The sequence below is a fragment of the Dreissena polymorpha genome, chromosome 13 (genome assembly GCF_020536995.1).
Source record: "Dreissena polymorpha isolate Duluth1 chromosome 13, UMN_Dpol_1.0, whole genome shotgun sequence".
Classification (NCBI taxonomy): Eukaryota; Metazoa; Mollusca; class Bivalvia; order Myida; family Dreissenidae; genus Dreissena; species Dreissena polymorpha.
In genome coordinates this window covers 5,273,660-5,282,193 of record NC_068367.1, presented here as the reverse complement: position 1 = coordinate 5,282,193, position 8,534 = coordinate 5,273,660, and the positions used below count along the sequence as shown (strand labels likewise).

General features: G+C 32.3%; 1 long non-coding RNA gene across 1 annotated transcript; it reads left to right on the top strand.

Moving 5' to 3' along the window:
- The first annotated feature begins 345 nt into the window (after window positions 1-345).
- Window positions 346-7,113, top strand: LOC127855434 (uncharacterized). The gene is made up of 4 exons (XR_008037526.1): window positions 346-833; window positions 5,683-5,814; window positions 6,309-6,434; window positions 6,911-7,113. It is a non-coding gene; the product is annotated as an uncharacterized LOC127855434 (long non-coding RNA).
- Window positions 7,114-8,534: the final 1,421 nt, after the last annotated feature.

The window sequence follows — 8,534 nt, the reverse complement described above, 5'->3', positions numbered from 1 at the left end:
TAATAGAGCTTGTTGAGGTGACTTGCGCGGGGATATCAACTATGATTTCCCGTTCATATTTTCATTTATATTAAAGGTGAACTGTCGATTTTATAACGAAAAATGCATTTTTATAAATATGTATATTCTAAAACAAGTGGAATCATCAAGAGCTATGGCAAAAAATATTGCGATACTAAAAAACGATGTTTTTGTTTTCCGTAAACCGCCCGGGTATTTCCGCCACCTATTTTGGTTGTGACGTCACCGGCACTCAACGCGCATGACTCGGATACACGTCCATTGTTATTACGAATCGAAGCGTGAACACTTCGCGCTAAATGTCAAATTTGACACTCGATAGATCTATCACGTTAGCAAAATACAATTCTTTTACACAAGTTTTATTGAAATCGTGTGCTTTCTCTGTATTTTTTGCATGACAATCGTTATTCGATATGGTTCAGTGTGTTGCTTTCGGGTGCAAAGAACGTGAGGAAAATGGAAAGAAGGGTTTTTTTCCGTTTTGCGAAGGATGATGTTACTTGTAAGAAATGGATAAAGGCTGTCAATTCCAGGAGAGTAATCGATGGGAGACTGGTTGATTTCAAACCGAGTAAGGCATCTAGATTGTGCTTGAAACATTTTGACGACAGTTGTTTTTTTCATCCTCCAAGTGTTATGGCTAGTGTTGGAATGGAGTTAAAGCTCAAGCTCAAAGCTGGTGCAATTCCAACGATATTTCCGGAAACAGAGGCATACAAAGCTTCAAAGAAAGCTCCTCTAAATCCCAACGACCTTGGACCAGGGAAGCACAACCGAGCGAAGTATGGCGCCTATTCTGAAAGGAACCGGTAATTATGTTTCTAATGACTAATCTGTGCTTGTTTATTTTGATATTCACAGTGCTAAATAATTTTAGTCTGATTAGTCAGCATATTATTACAAATGATTTCAAGACATTTGTATTAAAAAATGCGTTGACATCTGGTTAGAAAATAATGCACAATAGTCTCTGATGCAAGTTTATTTCAAATACTGGAGTGGTCAGGCTATTACAAAGGAGAGGAAGCTGTACTGTAGAAATATTGTTTGACCTATAGACTACAGTATTCTCACACATTGTTTTGTCAAACATTTGAATCCGCAAACAAATTATAAGTATTTCTTCACAATATTAACCATGCATTATATTTAAATAAATTATATTAAATCAATAACATAAAGGTGGTCTTATAAGCGCAGTGGTTGATATGTGTCCTTCTCAGCTAGGTGACCTGAGCTCAAGGCCATTTCCTGTATATTGTTGAGTAATGTCAGAGCTGTTGATGGTCAACATACAGGATTTCCAGTCATTACACCCCCTGGACGTTACACCCCTAGTCTTTACACCCGCTAAGCCTGGACATTACACCCACCAAGATGTAAACATAATTGATTAGGTTACTAAGGTGTGATCACACCTACCATGGGGCACACTTCACTTGATTAATGATGTTCCTGCTTTAATATGTGTCCAATGGGGGTCTGTCCAAGTGTTTTTTATTGTTTGTTTGTCTGTATGTCTGTCTTATTGATGTGCAGTGTTAATTAGGAAATAACAATTTTTTGGTGTGAAAAACATTGTTCTGTGATATATTTTCAAATAATTTGTAATTATCAAAGTGTAATAATAACACCTAAAATTAAAGGAGTTTGTTCACACCATTGTTATCAAATGGTCTTGTAACTGATAAATAATTTAAAACACCAACTTGGTTTAATCTTATAAGCTGCACCATTCTTGACCAATTTATTTTTGTAAATACTCATTTATAAACTTTAACCTACACAATTATATAACTTATATAATGATTAGTCTCTATAAAAACATATCCATTAATTATTAATAATCAGAAACTATTTGTTACATATTAACCAACTACATCATGGCGAAAGTATGGAATCCTAATAATACTTTCTTATTTTTACATAAATGAAATTCAATTTAATGGTCTTATGGACAATACTGGGTATAACTTGGTATCTGTGTTTTATCTGATTTACATTTTATTAACAAAAACATTATTTTTCTAAAAATATGATATGATATGTAACAGAATGGTATTCATGCAGGAAAAGGGAAATGGGTAGAGACATGAGGGATTATACATGCAATATATATTTTTGTTATCATTCAAATAATTAAGTGATCTTATGTTGCATTAAGACTCATGCCCCAATTTAGTGTTTTAAATCATTAACACAGTTTTGTGTCATCATTTATGAAACTAACATAATGTAAAACTAACAGTAACACTGGGCCACTTAGATAAACATTGGATCTATTTGGGCCACATTAGGGCCAGGCAAAGACCCTCTAACTGTTTATTAGGGGCCATAAAAGATACACAGACTAGTGCCAAATTAGGGCCCTCCCATAAACTGTGTTTGATTGCTACAGTAAGTGACAGATTCCTGTTAATTGTGTTTCAATTGTGTTTCAATATAAAAAAGTATTTCTTCAATGATCCCTCATTATCAATTCTGACTTTAAAGTTTAATGATATTGTAATCAATAAAACAAATGTCACTTTGAGGTCTGCAGTAAAATTTTATATATCATACAGTGACAATATGTTACTTCTATTTCAATATCTAACAAACTCACTGAAACCAAAAGATATAGGATATTTTTACTTTATTAATACTTGCTTTAAATTAATAGCAAGTTACCTCCTTTTGTTTGAGTGATATGAAATAGCCTAAGGGCAGATTTGCTTCATTGTCAATATCAGAGACATAACACTGCATGCATTTTATGCACTGCTAATCAAATAGATATATAAATAGATAAGTGAAATACTATGGTAACTACAATAGTAATAAAACTTAAGTAACAGATGTGATACACTGAGATTAAGATATTGCCTTAGTCCTTATGTATTTGAGGCCGTTTCCATAAATAATAAAGAATTTTTTTTATAGCTTTAAAATAAAAAGAAATGTATAAATTTAAGATTGTGTTTTGTATATTCTAAATATTTTTTTTATTTATCATTATTTTTATTTTATTTTTAAAGTTATTTCTGTCTGTATATTCCTGAAAAAAAGTATTAATGATTTAGATGCATATTATTACATTTTGGTGAAATAAAAAGAAATGTATAAATTTAAGATTGTGTTTTGTTTATTCTAAATATATATTTTTTATTTATCATTATTTTTATTTTATTTTCAAAGTTTTTTCTGTCTGTATATTCTTGAAAAAATTATTTATGATTTAGATGTTTATTATTACATTATGGTGAAATACAAATAAATGTATATGAATTAAGATTGTGTTTTGTTTATTCTAAATATTCATTTTATTTATCTTTATTTTTATTTCTCAAGTTTTTTTTTTTCTGTATATTCTTGAAAAAAAGTATTTATGATTTAGATGCATATTGTTACAGTCATTTTGGTGAAATAAAAATTAATGTTTTAAATGATGGCTGCTCAATTAAATAATTTGAGCAACCATTAATCTCATCAGTGTCATCTTACATGACAAATCCAATTAGTGGTTCATAAGTTGATTACACCTTTCTAATCTAATCAATATCTTGGTGGGTGTAATGTCCAGGCTTAGAGGGTGTAAAGACCAGGGGTGTAACGTCCAGGGGGTGTAATGACTGGACACCACATACAGGATGGATTAGGTTTTTCTGGATAGTGAGCTTTCCACTCAGAACACATCCGCAAAAAATGGAAATCCTTCTGTACCAAGAAGCTGGAAAATGCTGCTCATATAATAATTCCAATTTCATCCACACTTTAACTCTTTGCATGCTGGGAAATTTGTCGTCTGCTAAAATGTTGTCTGCTAAATTTCTAAAATTAGCATTTTCTTCAAATTTTTTCAAAGAATATTATCAAAACAGCAAACAGTTTGGATCCTGATGAGACGCCACATTCTGTGGCGTCTCATCTGGATTCAAACTGTTTGCACAGGCCTTCAAAATTCGGTTCCTGCACTGAAAGTTAAGAGTTAAAAGTCTAGTCAGTTTATAAGGAATGCTGGGGCACACATGGGTTCGATCATGTACAGCCTTATGCTCAGTATGGATATGCCTAATTATTTTACCTTTTAATATATATTTTTCAAAATTTTCTTATATTTGTATGCATGTATGAATCAATGGCTTAGTGACAAACAATTAATTAAAACACTTCTCTTATTAATAAGGAAAAATAGGTTAATCAGTGGAACAGCTTTAAAACTGACAAAAACATTCCATTTGATAAATAAATAAGACTAGCTAACTCACCCAAAATATTTAAAGTATAAAAATAATATTGGGCTTATTTTAATTACATTTCCATAAGATAAGAAAGTATGAGAGAATCAAAGTGCTGGTAAAACAATAATTATGTAAACTTTCTTATACTGATATATTGAACAAAATAAAAAAAGTACTGTCTATTACACAGATGATTAAAAGACATTGTAAAAGTAAATTTGAATACTGTAGTATTAATAAAAATATTAATAGTATTTACTAACACCATTCAGCATGCTGTATTGAATTATTCAGATAAAAATGTAAATTGAGAAGGGTTTTGTGCATGGACTGTAATTATTTGTACAATTTATTATTTCTTAAACAATGAACAGCTTGACATTTCTCTGAAATAATATTCTCTAGATTCAATTAAATATAACAAAGCACATGATTGCTTTCTTAGTTTCTTAAGTTTCAAGAATGTCCATGGTTACCAGTCAAATTGACACCAGTTACCAGTGTTGTGTATTAATCCATACAGAACTGTGTCATGGAGTTTATGGCTATTTGGTTGTTGAATAGCGCCTTATCTTTGGATATATCACAAGATTATGGTAGAACACAGAATGGTTTCAAGATAAAAGATTATTCCTAGCCCAATTAAATCAACAATCATAAAATGTATTACTATCAGACCAGTGCCCTTGCTTAGCTAACCAAGGGGTGCAGTTCCAAGTCCCACCCAAGGTCTCACTATGCCCTACACCATGCTCTTGTGTGGATTTTATCATATGATTATAAAGGAAGTTGTATTTATCAATAAATTAATATAAATGTTCAAACTGAAACTAGTTTTATTTATAATAGAAATTATGTTTTCAATTAACAATCATTTTATTAGAAATATGTACTAAGTAATTATAAAGAAACACATGCTTTTATATTAAAATTATGCAAATGAGATAATATGGCTTTGTGCACTGAAGAGCTCTTTTAAGAATTAGCACCGTTCAATTTCAAAATCCAAAAAGGAAACTGATCAGACTATCCCCACTACCACTCAAAGGCTAATGATTGCAATATATCAGTCAGGTTCTGAGAAAACTAGGCATAATGCCTGTGCGTAAAGTGTCGTCCCATATTAGCAGTCCGCACAGGCTAATTAGGGACAACACTTTCCGTCTTAACAAGATTTTCAGTAAGAAGGGACTTCCTTTAAACAAAAAATACCATTCCAGCGGAAAGTGTCATCCCTGATTAGTCTGTGCGGACTGCACAGGCTAATCTGGGACAACACTTTACGCACCTGCATTATGCTCAGTTTCTCAGAGTGCGACACATATTATTTCAAAGTTCAATAGCATAGTTTGGCTTATATTAAGTGATATAAACATTTGTGTCATTCTGTCATTATTCTGTGTGAATTTATAAAAAGTAACATGACAATTATTTGTAGGACCCATATTCATCATGTGTGGAAGAGCCAGATGTCTGTGAAGAAATGTCTTGTGAACAGTCGCCTGTTCGGATCAGTTATCCTGAATCACATTTTGATAATGTGTATTCGCAGTCATCACAGACATCTGAGGTTTGTAATAATGTCAATTAATAATTAGTTTGTTTAACAATCTCCAAACAATGTCAATTATTAATAAGTGTGTTTAATTATTTCCAAACAGCCTGTTTTTTTATGTGATAGGAGTTACATATTTACATTGGCTTGAAAAAAAATCCTCAATTCTTGTGATATAGTTTTTATTCTTTATTTTCTGTTTCTATACATGGGGAAACTTTCTATTTTTTATGCTCCCAAAGGGTTGCATATAGTTTTTTAACTGTCCATCAGTTCGTCCGTCTGTCAGTCCGTCCAAAAACTTTAAAATTGGTCATAACTTTAGCAATATTGAAGATAGCAACTTGATAATTGGCAAGCATGTGTATCTTACGGAGCTGCACAATTTGAGTGGTGAAAGGTCAAGGTCAAGGCTATCCTTCAAGGTCAAACGTCAAATATATGCTTCAAAGTGGCGCAGCAGGGAGCATTGTGTTTTTCTGAAAAATTCAAAATGTTCATCATTTCAGACGGTTGTATTTCGGCCAACAGAACATAAGGGATTCACTGTCAAACCACAGGGAAAGGACTCTCCTATCCTAAGTACAAGGCTGGACACCATGTGGTTAAAGCAGTTAAAGAGAATTGCACTTATGGTAATGTATTCATAATGAATTTTATTGTATAAATAATAACCACAGATAGCAATATTGAATTATCTTGTTAAGAATTTTTTTTTTGCACATAAAAAAAATACATTACAGCTTACAGAAATCACCTGAACTTGTCCAATATGTTGAAACAAAATTTAGAAATTATGATTCTAAAATCTGGTGATTATTCTCAATGTAAAACAACATTAAATGTATTTGCATGTTGAACTTGTTGAGTTTTTAGAATAATCTTGATACAAGTCTCTTTTTCTGAACAGATAGTGAAATTATCTAAAATATCAAAATAAATACATGAGTTTACATGCAATCTTTTATCAAAATGTTTGGTTTCTTAAAGCAATAGATTTCTGTAGTACATGGTTGACAACAACAATACAAAAAACATTCATTGTTTATTATTCTCTAATAAGAAGGAACAATTTATCAATAATTATAGTTTATTTTAATATAACTTTCAGACTATGTTGATGAACTAATGGCAGAGCTGCTTAGGATGAAAGAGGAGTACAAGAGCGATGCCAATGCAAGGGCTGCCTCTGGCAACATTCTGTTTTCACCGCCACCCGTCTTCATCTGCAAACAGAATCCTGAAGTCAGAGGCTGTGCAGAACCATCGTTCGCGATTTAATTAGCGAACAGGGATGGAAATTAGTGGTTGCCCGTTTTGTTGTATAGTTATCTATTATATATGCAATGTATCTGTATACTCTGAAGTTATAAATGTATAAGGATACCATTATGATAAATATTAGTATGTTTAGTAAAACAAAGGTACTTTTCAACTTGACAATTACACAAGCCATGCTGTGGCAGATTCTTACTTAAGTTTACAGTTTAACAAACTTATTCAGCTTGAATATAATATTATATAATATATATTTTACTGAAAATATGTCAGAAATCAGATTTTGTAAGCAACTTCACATCATGTTGTAGCAGGTTGTTATTCTAGTGTACTTTTTAAAAAATTAAACAGCTTGTATTTATATTTTTATTTCAAATGTTGAAAAATAATAAGGAACTGGCATTTGTAAGAAACCAAAAATCTTTGTGTAGCAAATTGATACTTCATTTTACAATTAGATAACCCAGTCATCTTGTATGCACGCGTATTTTAATGTTGATTAAAATTGTTGTCTTTTTTATGTTATTTATCCACCGCCAGAGGCGGAGGGATATTGTTTTGGCGTTGTCCGTCCGTCCGGCTGTCCGTCCGTCCTGCACTTTTGTGTCCGGAGCCATATCTTGGAAGTGCTTTGGTGGATTTCATTGAAACTTGGTATGAGTATATATATGCATAAGAGGATGATGCACGCCAAATGGCATTGTACACCATCTGTTAAAAACAGAGTTATGGCCCTTTGTATCTTGAAAAAATGCTTTTTACTTTAGGCACTTTTGTGTCCGGAGCCATATCTTGGAAGTGCTTTGGCGGATTTTATTGAAACTTGGTATGAGTAAAAATATGCATAAGAGGACGATGCACGCCAAATGGCATTGTATACCATCTGTTAAAAACAGAGTTATGGCTCTTTGTATCTTGAAAAAATGCTTTTTACTGTATGCACTTTTGTGTCCGGAGCCATATCTTGGAAGTGCTTTGGCAGATTTCATTGAAACTTGGTACGAGTATATATCCCCCGCCAGAGGCGGAGGGATATTGTTTGGCGTTGTCCGGCTGTCCGTCCGGCTGCCCGTCTGTCCGTTACTTTTGTGTCCGGAGCCATATCTTGGAAGTGCTTTTGCGGATTTCATTGAAACTTGGTATGAGTACATATATTGATAATAGGTTAATGCACGCCAAATGGCATTGTACACCATCTGATAATAACAGAGTTATGGCCCTTTGTATCTTCAAACAAATGCTTTTTTAGTGTCAAATATAACACTTTTGTGTCCAGAAGTATATAGGCGGGGGATATCAATTCAACGAATTTGCTTGTTTTATTATTTGTATCAAAACATATTTACAGTATGAAATACAAATGTCAAAACATTGTGTTATTTAATGTCTACAGTGTATTTTCTTTACAAACAATCTGTCCTGGTTTCATAAACATTTTTAATAATTAATGACAACTT